Source organism: Lissotriton helveticus, chromosome 12 (assembly GCF_964261635.1).
Source record: "Lissotriton helveticus chromosome 12, aLisHel1.1, whole genome shotgun sequence".
NCBI classification, from domain to species: Eukaryota; Metazoa; Chordata; class Amphibia; order Caudata; family Salamandridae; genus Lissotriton; species Lissotriton helveticus.
The window spans coordinates 132,181,291-132,199,914 of NC_136073.1; the positions used below are offsets into that span (position 1 = coordinate 132,181,291).

At 42.3% G+C, this 18,624-nt stretch overlaps 8 non-coding genes across 8 annotated transcripts; all 8 read right to left on the reverse strand.

Annotated features, from left to right (window-relative positions):
• Positions 1 to 161: 161 nt before the first annotated feature.
• On the reverse strand, positions 162 to 233 carry TRNAH-GUG (transfer RNA histidin (anticodon GUG)). Its single transcript has one exon. It is a non-coding gene; the product is annotated as a tRNA-His (tRNA).
• A 1,286-nt stretch (positions 234 to 1,519) lies between these two features.
• Positions 1,520 to 1,601, reverse strand: TRNAS-AGA (transfer RNA serine (anticodon AGA)). Its single transcript has one exon. It is a non-coding gene; the product is annotated as a tRNA-Ser (tRNA).
• A 1,653-nt stretch (positions 1,602 to 3,254) lies between these two features.
• TRNAS-AGA (transfer RNA serine (anticodon AGA)) lies at positions 3,255 to 3,336 on the reverse strand. The gene has a single exon. It is a non-coding gene; the product is annotated as a tRNA-Ser (tRNA).
• A 1,509-nt stretch (positions 3,337 to 4,845) lies between these two features.
• Positions 4,846 to 4,917, reverse strand: TRNAH-GUG (transfer RNA histidin (anticodon GUG)). Its single transcript has one exon. It is a non-coding gene; the product is annotated as a tRNA-His (tRNA).
• A 3,015-nt stretch (positions 4,918 to 7,932) lies between these two features.
• TRNAS-AGA (transfer RNA serine (anticodon AGA)) lies at positions 7,933 to 8,014 on the reverse strand. Its single transcript has one exon. It is a non-coding gene; the product is annotated as a tRNA-Ser (tRNA).
• Positions 8,015 to 9,667: 1,653 nt separating this feature from the next.
• Positions 9,668 to 9,748, reverse strand: TRNAS-AGA (transfer RNA serine (anticodon AGA)). The gene has a single exon. It is a non-coding gene; the product is annotated as a tRNA-Ser (tRNA).
• Positions 9,749 to 11,401: 1,653 nt separating this feature from the next.
• On the reverse strand, positions 11,402 to 11,483 carry TRNAS-AGA (transfer RNA serine (anticodon AGA)). Its single transcript has one exon. It is a non-coding gene; the product is annotated as a tRNA-Ser (tRNA).
• Positions 11,484 to 13,140: 1,657 nt separating this feature from the next.
• Positions 13,141 to 13,222, reverse strand: TRNAS-AGA (transfer RNA serine (anticodon AGA)). The gene has a single exon. It is a non-coding gene; the product is annotated as a tRNA-Ser (tRNA).
• Positions 13,223 to 18,624: the final 5,402 nt, after the last annotated feature.

Consider the following 18,624-nt stretch of genomic DNA (forward strand, 5'->3'; position numbering starts at 1 on the left):
TAAGGTTACATCTTATAATCATGTGTGTTTAAATAATTTGTCGTTAGATCGTTTAAATATTTTAAAGGATCTGTTTTTAATAGACATTTTACAAAAACAACTGGTACATTTGGTAATTCTGTAAAAGAAAAACCCAACTGCCGTGACATTGCCAACCACAATGCCGTGACTCGGATTCGAACCGAGGTTGCTGCGGCCACAACGCAGAGTACTAACCACTATACGATCACGGCAAGCTACTTGGGCTCAATAACATACAGTGACATGGAGAATTTATAATTCGGAACACTCAGGGAACTCCTGTGATAGGCTGAATGTGTTCATTGCTTCCTCATTGCTTATACAAAGGCTTTGTCTCCTCAGTGGTTGATAGGCTGAAACCATTTCCTGGCCGCCTGCTTGTGAACTGCCAGAAGTCAAAGATCACACATACACTTGTGGGCCTGTGATGGGACACCAATGCAGAGAAACACACCTGGCGCAGATCTTCTATTCTGTCTATTAGACCTGCATCTCCCCTGTACCTCCTCAAGCCATCTGTAAGTGAAGCAAGAAAAAGTTAAGGAGCGGTCCATCTACACTTTTATAGGGAGGATGCTGCCGTGAGCTCCTCCCAGCTAATCACACAAACAGCAGTAAAGCAAGATAACTACACAGTTAGGGGGGACTGCATGGATAGGTTTTTGAGGAATTATTGAAACTGACCTCAGTGACCCATGATCAGAGCTGTGGCTAATGACTGCGTGCCCAATTATGATGAAGCAAGCACCATGGCTCGTAGGGGCCCCACAACACGCTTTTCTTAGCTCATTGAATTAAAGTACAAACCTCTGCCATGTATGAGTGGTAAAGGCATGTTAATTTGGTTGCTTTTCCAATTCACGTCTGACAACAAGATGAAGGAACATTGGGGCATCAGAAGCTTTGGAAAGTAGCCACCAACCTCAGAGAAAGAGAGAAAGAGGGAAAAGGCAGTATGAGGTGTGGAGAAAACAGCAGCAGGTACAAGGAGCTCAAATGAGATTAATGGCGCCTAAATAGAGCACGTAAAGGAACAGTTACAAATCTAAGAAAAGGGAAAGAAAGACTAGGAAAAAAACACGGAAAGAGCCTGTAGATAAAATTCTCTTCCTGGGACAGCAGGCTAAGAGAAATTACACAGGGAGCAGTTAAGCTTGTAACACGGGGAGAATAGAAAAGAAAATGCAGTTTTATGAAGTGTGTTTGCCTAATCCAGCAAGCACTTTTGTTTTATTTTTCTTTTGGCTTCTTTTATTGGTAAAGTAAGTTTCAAGTGCATGAATGGTATGACTGAGAGAGCCAGGGTATAATAATTTGAAGTGTTTGCACCAGCGCTAATGTAGGACGAGAGTTATAGCAAAGATATGAAAGGGGTAGCGATAATAAATATGTGAAAGGGCAATAGTGACACCAAAATAAGCCACCTATTTATAAAACTGACATGGAAGAAATTCTAAAGGTTAACTTCTGAAATTGTAGCCGATGTTAAAAAGTTTCTCGTTGTTGGCAGGATTCGAACCTGCGCGGGGAGACCCCAATGGATTTCTAGTCCATCGCCTTAACCACTCGGCCACAACAACTGACTGTAAGTTTTGTGCAAATAATCTGCATGAAAGTTTTCAAGGTGTGCCACAGCAAATTCCTGATATCCTGCAATGCACTTTTTAAAAATAATGTTTTTTTCAGCAGGCACATTCTCTCCTAAAAACAAAAATAAGGCTACATCTTATAATCATGTGTGTTTAAATAATTTGTCGTTAAATCGTTTAAATATTTTAAAGGATCTGTTTTTAATAGACATTTTACAAAAACAACTGGTACATTTGGTAATTCTGTAAAAGAAAAACCCAACTGCCGTGACATTGCCAACCACAATGCCGTGACTCGGATTCGAACCGAGGTTGCTGCAGGCACAACGCAGAGTACTAACCTCTATACGATCACAGCGAGCTACTTGGGCTCAATAACATACAGTGACATGGAGAATTTATAATTCGAAACACTCAGGGAACTCCAGTGATGGGCTGAATGTGTTCATTGCTTCCTCATTCCTTATACAAAGGCTTTGTCTCCTCAGTGGTTGATAGGCTGAAACCGTTTCCTGGTTGCCTGCTTGTGAACTGCCAGAAGTCAAAGATCACACATACACTTGTTGGCCTGTGATGGGACACCAATGCAGAGAAACACACCTGGCGCAGATCTTCTATTCTGTCTATTAGACCTGCATCTCCCCTGTACCTCCTCAAGCCATCTGTATGTGAAGCAAGAAAAAGTTAAGGAGCGGTCCATCTATACTTTTATAGGGAGGATGCTGCCGTGAGCTCCTCCCAGCTAATCACACAAACAGCAGTAAAGCAAGATAACTATACAGTTAGGGGGGACTGCATGGTTAGGTTTTTGAGGAATTATTGAAACTGACCTCAGTGACCCATGATCAGAGCTGTGGCTAATGACTGCGTGCCTAATTATGATGAAGCAAGCACCATGGCTCGTAGGGGCCCCACAACACGCTTTTCTTAGCTCATTGAATTAAAGTATAAACCTCTGCCATGTATGAGTGGTAAAGGCTTGTTAATTTGGTTGCTTTTCCAATTCACGTCTGACAACAAGATGAAGGAACATTGGGGCATCAGAAGCTTTGGAAAGTAGCCACCAACCTCAGAGAAAGAGAGAAAGAGGGAAAAGGCAGTATGAGGTGTGGAGAAAACAGCAGCAGGTACAAGGAGCTCAAATGAGATTAATGGCGCCTAAATAGAGCACATAAAGGAACAGTTACAAATCTAAGAAAAGGGAAAGAAAGACGAGGAAAAAAACACGGAAAGAGCCTGTAGATAAAATTCTCTTCCTGGGACAGCAGGCTAAGAGAAATTACACAGGGAGCAGTTAAGCTTGTAACACGGGGAGAATAGAAAAGAAAATGCAGTTTTATGAAGTGTGTTTGCCTAATCCAGCAAGCACTTTTATTTTATTTTTCTATTTGCTTCTTTTATTGGTAAAGTAAGTTTCAAGTGCATGAATGGTATGACTGAGAGAGCCAGGGTATAATAATTTGAAGTGTTTGCACCAGCGCTAACGTAGGACGAGAGTTATAGCAAAGATATGAAAGGGGTAGCGATAATAAATATGTGAAAGGGCAATAGTGACACCAAAATAAGCCACCTATTTATAAAACTGACATGGAAGAAATTCTAGAGGTTAACTTCTGAAATTGTAGCCGATGTTAAAAAGTTTCTCGTTGTTGGCAGGATTCGAACCTGCGTGGGGAGACCCCAATGGATTTCTTGTCCATCACCTTAACCACTCGGCCACAACAACTTACTGTAAGTTTTGTGCAAATAATCTGTATGAAAGTTTTCAAGGTGTCCCACAGAAAAATGCCTGGTATTCTGCAATGCACTTTTTAAAAATAATGTTTTTTTCAGCAGGCACATTCTCTCCTAAAAACAAAAATTGCATGAGTATATCTCTAGTTTGGAAAAGGATAGGCTTTCATGCATACTCTCATGTGGCACTCAAGTTTTTGGGACCCTATTGCACTCTGTTTTCGTGCTGCTTTTAGTCTATGGCCCATATTACAGAAGTCTACCATCTTTGAGTATTTGAGGCTCCTTTGTAAGTGCTTTATCTTTTTTACTTGAAGAGCTTTATAATAAAGGGGTCAGGGAAAGATTGCATTTATGGAAGATAAAAGAAGGCACACTTGTCTCACCAAATGCCGTAGAGAAACCTGATGTTTTAACTCATTATATCCTTAGTTTGTTTTTGTTAGACCTTGCATTATTAAGGTGGCCTCAACCCTACCTTATTGCTTTTCACCTACGCATTTTGCTGTATCTTTTTGTTGGCCTTAGGACTCTGATCATTTTATTGCTACTAATCAGTGCTGAAGTGAACGTGCTTCTTCCCTAATCATGTGTGTAATTGGAGTATACCTGACTGACAGATTTCATTGACTTGAAAGCCCCTTGTAAAGTGGTATACCATATACCCAGGAACTGATTGTGCCGCCCAAAAAAGTATCATTTCAAACCTGTCTCAAGCCTGCTACTGCAGTGCCTGTGCTGCAGTGTACTGCCACTTCGACTTGCCATTTAAAACTACTTGCCAAGCCTTAAACTCCAATTTTATTACATATAATTAACCAAAAGGTAGGCCCTAGGTAGTCCTAGGTAGTCCTAGGGGCATCATGCTATGTAAGTAAAAGGTAAGACATGTACTGTGGTAGTTTGCATGTCCTGGTAGTACCAAACAGTCTATTACATTTTTCACTACTGTGAGGTCTGCCCCTCTCGTAGGTTAGCATTGGGTATTCCCTTATACTTTTTGGGGGGTAATTCCATATCAGAGAGGAGAAGCTTTATTTATTTATTGATAAATCCTATTTACTGGTGAGGTTGGATTTAACTTTACTACTTTATAAATGCCATTTTTAGAGAGTGAGCATTTCTCTGCACTTACTGCTCTATTTGCCTGAAAACCTGTCTCCAATTGACGTCTGGATTGGGCTGCGAGACAGCTACATTTGTGCATTCCCTCTAGACAGCCACAATACAGGTCACTCAACTGCAACTGCATTCATCTGCATTCTGATTGGCATGGGGGAGAGCTCCATTCCCCCACCGCAAATAGGTTCAAGAACGATAATTTATGTCAGTAGATACAATATAGCTACATCTTATAATCATGTGTGTTAAAATAATTTGTCGTTAGATCGTTAAAATATTTTAAAGGATCTGTTTTTAATAGACATTTTACAAAAACAACTGGTACATTTGGTAATTCTGTAAAAGAAAAACCCAACTGCCGTGACATTGCCAACCACAATGCCGTGACTCGGATTCGAACCGAGGTTGCTGCGGCCACAACGCAGAGTACTAACCACTATACGATCACGGCGAGCTACTTGGGCTCAATAACATACAGTGACATGGAGAATTTATAATTCGGTACACTCAGGGAACTCCTGTGATAGGCTGAATGTGTTAATTGCTTCCTCATTCCTTATACAAAGGCTTTGTCTCCTCAGTGGTTGATAGGCTGAAACTGTTTCCTGGCGCCTGCTTGTGAACTGCCAGGAGTCAAAGATCACACATACACTTGTGGGCCTGTGATGGGACACCAATGCAGAGAAACACACCTGGCGCAGATCTTCTATACTGTCTAGTAGACCTGCATCTCCCCTGTACCTCCTCAAGCCATCTGTATGTGAAGCAAGAAAGAGTTAAGGAGCGGTCCATCTACACTTTTATAGGGAGGATGCTGCCATGAGCTCCTCCCAGCTAATCACACAAACAGCAGTAAAGCAAGATAACTATACAGTTAGGGGGGACTGCATGGTTAGGTTTTTGAGGAATTATTGAAACTGACCTCAGTGACCCATGATCAGAGCTGTGGCTAATGACTGCGCGCCCAATTATGATGAAGCAAGCACCATGGCTCGTAGGGGCCCCACAACACGCTTTTCTTAGCTCATTGAATTAAAGTATAAACCTCTGCCATCTATGAGTGGTAAAGGCTTGTTAATTTGGTTGCTTTTCCAATTCACGTCTGACAACAAGATGAAGGAACATTGGGGCATCAGAAGCTTTGGAAAGTAGCCACCAACCTCAGAGAAAGAGAGAAAGAGGGAAAAGGCAGTATGAGGTGTGGGGAAAACAGCAGCAGGTACAAGGAGCTCAAATGAGATTAATGGCGCCTAAATAGAGCACATAAAGGAACAGTTACAAATCTAAGAAAAGGGAAAGAAAGACTAGGAAAAAAACACGGAAAGAGCCTGTAGATAAAATTCTCTTCCTGGGACAGCAGGCTAAGAGAAATTACACAGGGAGCAGTTAAGCTTGTAACACGGGGAGAATAGAAAATAAAATGCAGTTTTATGAAGTGTGTTTGCCTAATCCAGCAAGCACTTTTATTTTATTTTTCTATTTGCTTCTTTTATTGGTAAAGTAAGTTTCAAGTGCATGAATGGTATGACAGAGAGCCAGGGTATAATAATTTGAAGTGTTTGCACCAGCGCTAATGTAGGACGAGAGTTATAGCAAAGATATGAAAGGGGTAGCGATAATAAATATGTGAAAGGGCAATAGTGACACCAAAATAAGCCACCTATTTATAAAACTGACATGGAAGAAATTCTAAAGGTTAGCTTCTGAAATTGTAGCCGATGTTAAAAAGTTTCTCTTTGTTGGCAGGATTCGAACCTGCCAGGGGGAACACAATGGATTTCTAGTCCATCGCCTTAACCACTCGGCCACAACAACTGACTTCAAGTTTTGTGCAAATAATCTGTATGAAAGTTGTCAAGGTGTCCCACAGAAAATTCCTGATATCCTGCAATGCACTTTTTAAAAATAATGTTTTTTTCAGCAGGCACATTCTCTCCTAAAAACAAAAATAAGGCTACATCTTATAATCATGTGTGTTTAAATAATTTGTCGTTAGATCGTTTAAATATTTTAAAGGATCTGTTTTTAATAGACATTTTACAAAAACAACTGGTACATTTGGTAATTCTGTAAAAGAAAAACCCAACTGCCGTGACATTGCCAACCACAATGCTGAGACTCGGATTCGAACCGAGGTTGCTGCGGCCACAACGCAGAGTACTAACCACTATACGATCACGGCAAGCTACTTGGGCTCAATAACATTCAGTGACATGGAGAATTTATAATTCGAAACACTCAGGGAACTCCTGTGATAGGCTGAATGTGTTCATTGCTTCCTCATTCCTTATACAAAGGCTTTGTCTCCTCAGTGGTTGATAGGCTGAAACCGTTTCCTGGCCGCCTGCTTGTGAACTGCCAGAAGTCAAAGATCACACATACACTTGTGGGCCTGTGATGGGACACCAATGCAGAGAAACACACCTGGCGCAGATCTTCTATACTGTCTAGTAGACCTGCATCTCCCCTGTACCTCCTCAAGCCATCTGTATGTGAAGCAAGAAAGAGTTAAGGAGCGGTCCATCTACACTTTTATAGGGAGGATGCTGCCATGAGCTCCTCCCAGCTAATCACACAAACAGCAGTAAAGCAAGATAACTATACAGTTAGGGGGGACTGCATGGTTAGGTTTTTGAGGAATTATTGAAACTGACCTCAGTGACCCATGATCAGAGCTGTGGCTAATGACTGCGCGCCCAATTATGATGAAGCAAGCACCATGGCTCGTAGGGGCCCCACAACACGCTTTTCTTAGCTCATTGAATTAAAGTATAAACCTCTGCCATCTATGAGTGGTAAAGGCTTGTTAATTTGGTTGCTTTTCCAATTCACGTCTGACAACAAGATGAAGGAACATTGGGGCATCAGAAGCTTTGGAAAGTAGCCACCAACCTCAGAGAAAGAGAGAAAGAGGGAAAAGGCAGTATGAGGTGTGGGGAAAACAGCAGCAGGTACAAGGAGCTCAAATGAGATTAATGGCGCCTAAATAGAGCACATAAAGGAACAGTTACAAATCTAAGAAAAGGGAAAGAAAGACTAGGAAAAAAACACGGAAAGAGCCTGTAGATAAAATTCTCTTCCTGGGACAGCAGGCTAAGAGAAATTACACAGGGAGCAGTTAAGCTTGTAACACGGGGAGAATAGAAAATAAAATGCAGTTTTATGAAGTGTGTTTGCCTAATCCAGCAAGCACTTTTATTTTATTTTTCTATTTGCTTCTTTTATTGGTAAAGTAAGTTTCAAGTGCATGAATGGTATGACAGAGAGCCAGGGTATAATAATTTGAAGTGTTTGCACCAGCGCTAATGTAGGACGAGAGTTATAGCAAAGATATGAAAGGGGTAGCGATAATAAATATGTGAAAGGGCAATAGTGACACCAAAATAAGCCACCTATTTATAAAACTGACATGGAAGAAATTCTAAAGGTTAGCTTCTGAAATTGTAGCCGATGTTAAAAAGTTTCTCGTTGTTGGCAGGATTCGAACCTGCGCGGGGGGACCACAATGGATTTCTAGTCCATCGCCTTAACCACTCGGCCACAACAACTGACTGCAAGTTTTGTGCAAATAATCTGTATGAAAGTTGTCAAGGTGTCCCACAGAAAATTCCTGATATCCTGCAATGCACTTTTTAAAAATAATGTTTTTTTCAGCAGGCACATTCTCTCCTAAAAACAAAAATAAGGCTACATCTTATAATCATGTGTGTTTAAATAATTTGTCGTTAGATCGTTTAAATATTTTAAAGGATCTGTTTTTAATAGACATTTTACAAAAACAACTGGTACATTTGGTAATTCTGTAAAAGAAAAACCCAACTGCCGTGACATTGCCAACCACAATGCTGAGACTCGGATTCGAACCGAGGTTGCTGCGGCCACAACGCAGAGTACTAACCACTATACGATCACGGCAAGCTACTTGGGCTCAATAACATTCAGTGACATGGAGAATTTATAATTCGAAACACTCAGGGAACTCCTGTGATAGGCTGAATGTGTTCATTGCTTCCTCATTCCTTATACAAAGGCTTTGTCTCCTCAGTGGTTGATAGGCTGAAACCGTTTCCTGGCCGCCTGCTTGTGAACTGCCAGAAGTCAAAGATCACACATACACTTGTGGGCCTGTGATGGGACACCAATGCAGAGAAACACACCTGGCGCAGATCTTCTATTCTGTCTATTAGACCTGCATCTCCCCTGTACCTCCTCAAGCCATCTGAATGTGAAGCAAGAAAAAGTTAAGGAGCGGTCCATCTACACTTTTATAGGGAGGATGCTGCCGTGAGCTCCTCCCAGCTAATCACACAAACAGCAGTAAAGCAAGATAACTACACAGTTAGGGGGGACTGCATGGATAGGTTTTTGAGGAATTATTGAAACTGACCTCAGTGACCCATGATCAGAGCTGTGGCTAATGACTGCGTGCCCAATTATGATGAAGCAAGCACCATGGCTCGTAGGGGCCCCACAACACGCTTTTCTTAGCTCATTGAATTAAAGTATAAACCTCTGCCATGTATGAGTGGTAAAGGCTTGTTAATTTGGTTGCTTTTCCAATTCACGTCTGACAACAAGATGAAGGAACATTGGGGCATCAGAAGCTTTGGAAAGTAGCCACCAACCTCAGAGAAAGAGAGAAAGAGGGAAAAGGCAGTATGAGGTGTGGAGAAAACAGCAGCAGGTACAAGGAGCTCAAATGAGATTAATGGCGCCTAAATAGAGCACGTAAAGGAACAGTTACAAATCTAAGGAAAGGGAAAGAAAGACTAGGAAAAAAACACGGAAAGAGCCTGTAGATAAAATTCTCTTCCTGGGACAGCAGGCTAAGAGAAATTACACAGGGAGCAGTTAAGCTTGTAACACGGGGAGAATAGAAAAGAAAATGCAGTTTTATGAAGTGTGTTTGCCTAATCCAGCAAGCACTTTTGTTTTATTTTTCTATTTGCTTCTTTTATTGGTCAAGTAAGTTTCAAGTGCATGAATGGTATGACTGAGAGAGCCAGGGTATAATAATTTGAAGTGTTTGCACCAGCGCTAATGTAGGACGAGAGTTATAGCAAAGATATGAAAGGGGTAGCGATAATAAATATGTGAAAGGGCAATAGTGACACCAAAATAAGCCACCTATTTATAAAACTGACATGGAAGAAATTCTAAAGGTTAGCTTCTGAAATTGTAGCCGATGTTAAAAAGTTTCTCGTTGTTGGAAGGATTCGAACCTGCGCGGGGGACCCCAATGGATTTCTAGTCCATCGCCTTAACCACTCGGCCACAACAACTGACTGCAAGTTTTGTGCAAATAATCTGTATGAAAGTTGTCATGGTGTCCCACAGAAAATTCCTGATATCCTGCAATGCACTTTTTTAAAATAATGTTTTTTTCAGCAGGCACATTCTCTCCTAAAAACAAAAATAAGGCTACATCTTATAATCATGTGTGTTTAAATAATTTGTCGTTAGATCGTTTAAATATTTTAAAGGATCTGTTTTTAATAGACATTTTACAAAAACAACTGGTACATTTGGTAATTCTGTAAAAGAAAAACCCAACTGCCGTGACATTGCCAACCACAATGCTGTGACTCGGATTCGAACCGAGGTTGCTGTGGCCGCAACGCAGAGTACTAACCACTATACGATCACGGCGAGCTACTTGGGCTCAATAACATACAGTGACATGGAGAATTTATAATTCAAAACACTCAGGGAACTCCTGTGATAGGCTGAATGTGTTCATTGCTTCCTTATTCCTTATACAAAGGCTTTGTCTCCTCAGTGGTTGATAGGCTGAATCTGTTTCCTGGCCGCCTGCTTGTGAACTGCCAGAAGTCAAAGATCACACATACACTTGTGGGCCTGTGATGGGGCACCAATGCAGAGAAACACACCTGGCGCAGATCTTCTATTCTGTCTATTAGACCTGCATCTCCCCTGTACCTCCTCAAGCCATCTGTATGTGAAGCAAGAAAAAGTTAAGGAGCGGTCCATCTACACTTTTATAGGGAGGATGCTGCCGTGAGCTCCTCCCAGCTAATCACACAAACAGCAGTAAAGCAAGATAACTACACAGTTAGGGGGGACTGCATGGATAGGTTTTTGAGGAATTATTGAAACTGACCTCAGTGACCCATGATCAGAGCTGTGGCTAATGACTGCGTGCCCAATTATGATGAAGCAAGCACCATGGCTCGTAGGGGCCCCACAACACGCTTTTCTTAGCTCATTGAATTAAAGTATAAACCTCTGCCATGTATGAGTGGTAAAGGCTTGTTAATTTGGTTGCTTTTCCAATTCACGTCTGACAACAAGATGAAGGAACATTGGGGCATCAGAAGCTTTGGAAAGTAGCCACCAACCTCGGAGAAAGAGAGAAAGAGGGAAAAGGCAGTATGAGGTGTGGAGAAAACAGCAGCAGGTACAAGGAGCTCAAATGAGATTAATGGCGCCTAAATAGAGCACGTAAAGGAACAGTTACAAATCTAAGAAAAGGGAAAGAAAGACTAGGAAAAAAACACGGAAAGAGCCTGTAGATAAAATTCTCTTCCTGGGACAGCAGGCTAAGAGAAATTACACAGGGAGCAGTTAAGCTTGTAACACGGGGAGAATAGAAAAGAAAATGCAGTTTTATGAAGTGTGTTTGCCTTATCCAGCAAGCACTTTTGTTTTATTTTTCTATTTGCTTCTTTTATTGGTAAAGTAAGTTTCAAGTGCATGAATGGTATGACTGAGAGAGCCAGGGTATAATAATTTGAAGTGTTTGCACCAGCGCTAATGTAGGACGAGAGTTATAGCAAAGATATGAAAGGGGTAGCGATAATAAATATGTGAAAGGGCAATAGTGACACCAAAATAAGCCACCTATTTATAAAACTGACATGGAAGAAATTCTAAAGGTTAACTTCTGAAATTGTAGCCGATGTTAAAAAGTTTCTCGTTGTTGGCAGGATTCGAAACTGCGCGGGGAGACCCAAATGGATTTCTAGTCCATCGCCTTAACCACTCGGCCACAACAACTGACTGTAAGCTTTGTGCAAATAATCTGCATGAAAGTTTTCAAGGTGTGCCACAGCAAATTCCTGATATCCTGCAATGCACTTTTTAAAAATAATGTTTTTTTCAGCAGGCACATTCTCTCCTAAAAACAAAAATAAGGCTACATCTTATAATCATGTGTGTTTAAATAATTTGTCGTTAGATCGTTTAAATATTTTAAAGGATCTGTTTTTAATAGACATTTTACAAAAACAACTGGTACATTTGGTAATTCTGTAAAAGAAAAACCAAAACTGCCGTGACATTGCCAATCACAATGCCGTGACTTGGATTCGAACCGAGGTTGCTGCAGCCACAACGCAGAGTACTAACCACTATACGATCACGGCAAGCTACTTGGGCTCAATACCTGACATACAGTGACATGGAGAATTTATAATTCGAAACACTCAGGGAACTCCAGTGATAGGCTGAATGTGTTCATTGCTTCCTCATTCCTTATACAAAGGCTTTGTCTCCTCAGTGGTTGATAGGCTGAAACCGTTTCCTGGTTGCCTGCTTGTGAACTGCCAGAAGTCAAAGATCACACATACACTTGTTGGCCTGTGATGGACACCAATGCAGAGAAACACACCTGGCGCAGATCTTTTATTCTGTCTATTAGACCTGCATCTCCCCTGTACCTCCTCAAGCCATCTGTATGTGAAGCAAGAAAAAGTTAAGGAGCGGTCCATCTACACTTTTATAGGGAGGATGCTGCCGTGAGCTCCTCCCAGCTAATCACACAAACAGCAGTAAAGCAAGATAACTACACAGTTAGGGGGGACTGCATGGTTAGGTTTTTGAGGAATTATTGAAACTGACCTCAGTGACCCATGATCAGAGCTGTGGCTAATGACTGCGCGCCCAATTATGATGAAGCAAGCACCATGGCTCGTAGGGGCCCCACAACACGCTTTTCTTAGCTCATTGAATTAAAGTATGAACCTCTGCCATGTATGAGTGGTAAAGGCTTGTTAATTTGGTTGCTTTTCCAATTCACGTCTGACAATAGGATGAAGGATCATTGGGGCATCAGAAGCTTTGGAAAGTAGCCACCAACCTCAGAGAAAGAGAGAAAGAGGGAAAAGGCAGTATGAGGTGTGGAGAAAACAGCAGCAGGTACAAGGAGCTCAAATGAGATTAATGGCGCCTAAATAGAGCACATAAAGGAACAGTTACAAATCTAAGAAAAGGGAAAGAAAGACTAGGAAAAAAACACAGAAAGAGCCTGTAGATAAAATTCTCTTCCTGGGACAGCAGGCTAAGAGAAATTACACAGGGAGCAGTTAAGCTTGTAACACGGGGAGAATAGAAAAGAAAATGCAGTTTTATGAAGTGTGTTTGCCTAATCCAGCAAGCACTTTTGTTTTATTTTTCTATTTGCTTCTTTTATTGGTAAAGTAAGTTTCAAGTGCATGAATGGTATGACTGAGAGAGCCAGGGTATAATAATTTGAAGTGTTTGCACCAGCGCTAATGTAGGACAAGAGTTATAGCAAAGATATGAAAGGGGTAGCGATAATAAATATGTGAAAGGACAATAGTGACACCAAAATAAGCCACCTATTTATAAAACTGACATGGAAGAAATTCTAAAGGTTAACTTCTGAAATTGTAGCCGATGTTAAAAAGTTTCTCGTTGTTGGCAGGATTCGAACCTGTGCAGGGAGACCCCAATGGATTTCTAGTCCATCGCCTTAACCACTCATCCACAACAACTGACTGTAAGTTTTGTGCAAATAATCTGTATGAAAGTTTTCAAGGTGTCCCACAGCAAACTCCTGGTATTCTGCAATGCACTTTTTTAAAATAATGTATTTTTCAGCAGGCACATTCTCTCCTAAAAACAAAAATTGCATGAGTATATCTCTAGTTTAAAAAAGGATAGGCTTTCATGCATACTCTCATGTGGCACTCAAGTTTTTGGGACCCTATTGCACTCTGTTTTCGGGCTGCTTTTAGTCTATGGCCCATATTACAGAAGTCTACCATCTTTGAGTATTTGAGGCTCCTTTGTAAGTGCTTTATCTTTTTTACTTGAAGAGCTATATAATAAAGGGGTCAGGGAAAGATTGCATTTATGGAAGATAAAAGAAGGCACACTTGTCTCACCAAATGCCGTAGAGAAACCTGATGTTTTACTCATGTTATCCTTAGTTTCTTTTTGTTAGACCTTGCATTCTTAAGGTGGCCTCAACCCTACCTTATTGCTTTTCACCTACGCATTTTGCTGTATCTTTTTGTTGGCCTTAGGACTCTGATCACTTTATCGCTACTAATCAGTGCTGAAGTGCACGTGCCTTTTCCCTAATCATGTGTGTAATTGGAGTATACCTGACTGACAGATGTAATTGACTTGAAAGCCCCTTGTAAAGTGGTATACCATATACCCAGGAACTGATTGTGCCGTCCGAAAAAGTAGCATTTCAAACCTGTCTCAAGCCTGCTACTGCAGGGCCTGTGCTGCAGTGTACTGCCACTTCGACTTGCCATTTAAAACTACTTGCCAAGCCTTAAACTCCAATTTTATTACATATAATTAACCAAAAGGTAGGCCCTAGGTAGTCCTAGGGGCATCATGCTATGTAAGTAAAAGGTAAGACATGTACTGTGGTAGTTTGCATGTCCTGGTAGTACCAAACAGTCTATTACATTTTTCACTACTGTGAGGTCTGCCCCTCTCATAGGTTAGCATTGGGTATTCCCTTATACTTTTTGGGGGGTAATTCCATATCAGAGAGGAGAAGCTTTATTTATTTATTGATAAATCCTATTTACTGGTGAGGTTGGATTTAACGGTACTATTTTATAAATGCCATTTTTAGAGAGTGAGCATTTCTCTGCACTTACTGCTCTATTTGCCTGAAAACCTGTCTCCAATTGACGTCTGGATTGGGCTGCGAGACAGCTACATTTGTGCATTCCCTCTAGACAGCCACAACACAGGTCACTCAACTGCAACTGCATTCATCTGCATTCTGATTGGCATGGGGGAGAGCTCCATTCCCCCACCGCAAATAGGTTCAAGAACGATAATTTATGTCAGTAGGTACAAAATAGCTACATCTTATAATCATGTGTGTTTAAATAATTTGTCGTTAGATCGTTTAAATATTTTAAAGGATCTGTTTTTAATAGACATTTTACAAAAACAACTGGTACATTTGGTAATTCTGTAAAAGAAAAACCCAACTGCCGTGACATTGCCAAACAGAATGCCGTGACTCGGATTCGAACTGAGGTTGCTGCGGCCACAACGCAGAGTACTAACCACTATACGATCACGGCGAGCTACTTGGGCTCAATAACATACAGTGACATGGAGAATTTATAATTCGGAACACTCAGGGAACTCCTGTGATAGGCTGAATGTGTTCATTGCTTCCTCATTCCTTATACAAAGGCTTTGTCTCCTCAGTGGTTGATAGGCTGAAACTGTTTCCTGGCCGCCTGCTTGTGAACTGCCAGGAGTCAAAGATCACACATACACTTGTGGGCCTGTGATGGGACACCAATGCAGAGAAACACACCTGGCGCAGATCTTCTATTCTGTCTAGTAGACCTGCATCTCCCCTGTACCTCCTCAAGCCATCTGTATGTGAAGCAAGAAAGAGTTAAGGAGCGGTCCATCTACACTTTTATAGGGAGGATGCTGCCGTGAGCTCCTCCCAGCTAATCACACAAACAGCAGTAAAGCAAGATAACTACACAGTTAGGGGGGACTGCATGGTTAGGTTTTTGAGGAATTATTGAAACTGACCTCACTGACCCATGATCAGAGCTGTGGCTAATGACTGCGTGCCTAATTATGATGAAGCAAGCACCATGGCTCGTAGGGGCCCCACAACACGCTTTTCTTAGCTCAATTAAAGTATAAACCTCTGCCATGTATTGTTGTATAGCTCCTATATATCCTTATATCGTGTTAAGTTAGCATAGGTACATTTGAGATTTAAACGCCATTTTTCCTTTCTTGCAACTTCTGCACACGACCCTTAATTGTTGACTTAGCTTTCAACCCAGTGGTTTGCCGTGGTGTATGTGAGAATAATATGTTATTGCTCTGATATCAGTTTTGTTTAATAAACCATGTCTGCACGGAGAGTGCTGAAGTTTCAGGAGCAACACGATATGGAATTGTTATGAGGTCTGATCTCCACGCCTTCATAGTCATAACACAAGTGCAGCCTTTGCCAACTTGGGCTTGAGGCAGGATTGATATTGCTTTGCACGAGAATTGTTAACACACTTGATGCGGTGCACATGCAGAGAGAGCTGGTGTATGCTGATGTGATTCCTTCATGCTAGGACACTAAGGTATGGGCCCGCCCTAAAACAACCCAAAGAGACCTTCTTAGCTAATAATATAATATATGTGTTAGGGAGGGTGAGATATAAGTGTTGTTAACTCTTATTTCATTACAGCATGTTAACATGCTGTCACCATTCGCTTTTTATGTCTTAGTAACTATGCTGATAATTTTGCTACTGATAATAAGTATACTTGTATTATCTAAGATACTGCGCCTGAGAAGACGGCATTAGTAAATAAACATTTCAAATGCACATGTGTCTTCTTTACTCCATGTTCTGGTTTGTAATGATAATATAACGAAAGAGTGTTCATGAGTCCCACGTACCCTGAGGTACTGTAAGTTCATGTTCTGGTTTGTCTAAACATTGGGAGTTTGATATGTCCAATGAGACACTGTAGCTAGCTCGGTAAGGGGTGAGTTGGTTGCTAAGGTAAGTTTTGGGACATCCTAATTTGCCGAGGTTCCACTCCTCTGTGCACAGTTCTGTGTGAGTACAGAAACCCTGCAACATGGCGCCCAACGTTTTCGGTGGTCTTATATCATGACACTCGAGTAGTTTATCGTTCATGCCTTAACCCCTTCACGTCCGTTTCCGGAAAACGGGGTGTTGGTGAAACCTACCTATTTTTTGAAATAGGTCTTTATTCAAGCTTGATTCTTACCTAAACGGTTTCTTTGAATTCCTACCCAGTTGTGCTACAAAGTATTCTTTGTTTTTTCTTGTTTCCAATTCTGTAATGGCGGCAGCGGTGGCTATTGCGCAGCATAGTCGCGTAGCGGTACGCAATCATCTTCAGACGTACCAAGTCCCAGTAGATGGGATGGCTGTGATTTTCGTGGTATGTGCAGATCCGGCGTTTCCTTACGAGTTGTTTTACTCTTGGGTTACGTTTCCGGCTGTGGACGCTAATTCTGGTTTGTTCCACTCCTACACCGCCTCGGATGTCCCGGCTGAATATACGCCGTACAGGGCATTGGAAATACCTATTGATCATTGGCAGCATCGAGTTTGGTTTGATGGCGCCCTCCCCCACTCTATGTCCCCTGCGAGGTTAGGTCCACTCTCAATTCCAGGTACTAATTGGCCTGCGTTGGGTGGCTTTACCCCGCACCCGAATCACGGGGCTTGTACCCTGGCAGAAATTCGCAGGCTACATGTAGTTTCCATTTCCGTGATTCGTGCTTTAGTGCAATACATCGGTCGACATCTTCCTGGTGGTCCCCAGGGGGGTGCGGCCGCTCCCATGGAACGAGGCGGAATGCGTCTCAATCCAGTGATGGTAAATTCGGTTTTTGGTGCGCGTCCTGTTGACAACGATGACTTCCCATTCTGGCTAGCAGAGAAGTTTGATCAACTGGAGGCGGTTTTTCCGAATTCTACTCCTGCTGATAAACATAGAATGTTAACGATTACTCTACCGAAGGATATTACTCCTGAACTTGCTGACTGTGATAGCTGGGGAAAAACATTTGCGGCAGTTTATACAAGGTGCTTCGGCACCCCGTCTATGACTGCCCTGCCTGAAATCGTTAGACGTGTTCAGAATGATCACGGTCCAGAGGCAGCGGTTGAATTGGGTATGCGCCTGTGTGGTTCTTTTGAGATTGTAAGTGATCTCATTCTCTCCAATGTTAAAGGAGATGCAGTTAACTTTCAGGTGTCGAATGCTTTGGCTGCTCTGCCCGATGCCGACAAACCCCGCCAGTTAGCAAAGATTGTAGTGGCCGCTTATAAAACGATTGGCCGCACAAGTAGAGGTCTAAAATATTTTCCAGTAAAGGAGAAAAAACAACCACAGGGACAATCTGCAGTGACAGATGCCCAGCCCAAGTCCAAGAAACAGAATTGGCCTAAAAAACAGACACAGGGGAAGCAGACAACGCAGACACAGGGTACTTTTCCTGCAATACAAGCTCCTGCGCCACCCGAAAAAGTTTATGATTTGCGCGACCGCGCGATGATTAAATCGCCTGATCGTTTTCAGGGTTCTGATCAACGCTCTCCTCGTTCCTTTCAGGACACATCGGCCCCGAAGACCGGTGGAGGAGGAGGGGGTGGACGTGGACGTGGTGGCCAACAAGGACGTGGTCAGTCCCGCCAGACGGACGGCGCAGTGAAGCAGGAGGATTCTACGCCTAGGCGTCCGCAGTTTGCGAAAAAGAAGGTCGCAGCCTTAACAGCGCATCGATATGCCACAGATAGTGAGAACGCGGCTTCGGAATCTGACGTGGGCTCTGACCTTGCTGGACAGCGCGGCGGAGATAACCATAGTCAGAGAGGCGCTGCGTCCACTACTGAGGGTGACAGCGACTGATGTCTACGTTGTGATAGAAACAGCAGATACGAGACTTGCTCCCCCTGAAAGACTATATGAAATTGTCCTGTTAATTGAAGGTGACATACAGCGTACCGTTAAAGGTGTATTTTGGGAGAATCTGTCTTCTACATATGATATTTTACTTTCGGAGGCTGACTGGCCCCCACCTTTTGTGCTCGCGGCGCCGCGAGGGGAGGAGGTGATCCTACCCAGTTTCGCGAACACTGTCTCGAAAGAGCATGCGCAGCATTTTGCAGAAGAGTGGGCTCGGGCTCTCGCGCCGGCTCTGTACCGTAACCAATGTGGTTGGGATAAATTGTCGCCTTGCCACGAAATTCCGTTGCGGTCTCAGCCGCAGCCTCAACCTCAATATCCCATTCGGCGTGAAGCAAAATCTTCCGTCGCGGAAATCCTTGAACAATTGGAATATCAGGGAGTTATTGAAACGTGTGTGTCACCGATGAATAATCCCCTTTTTACTGTGAAC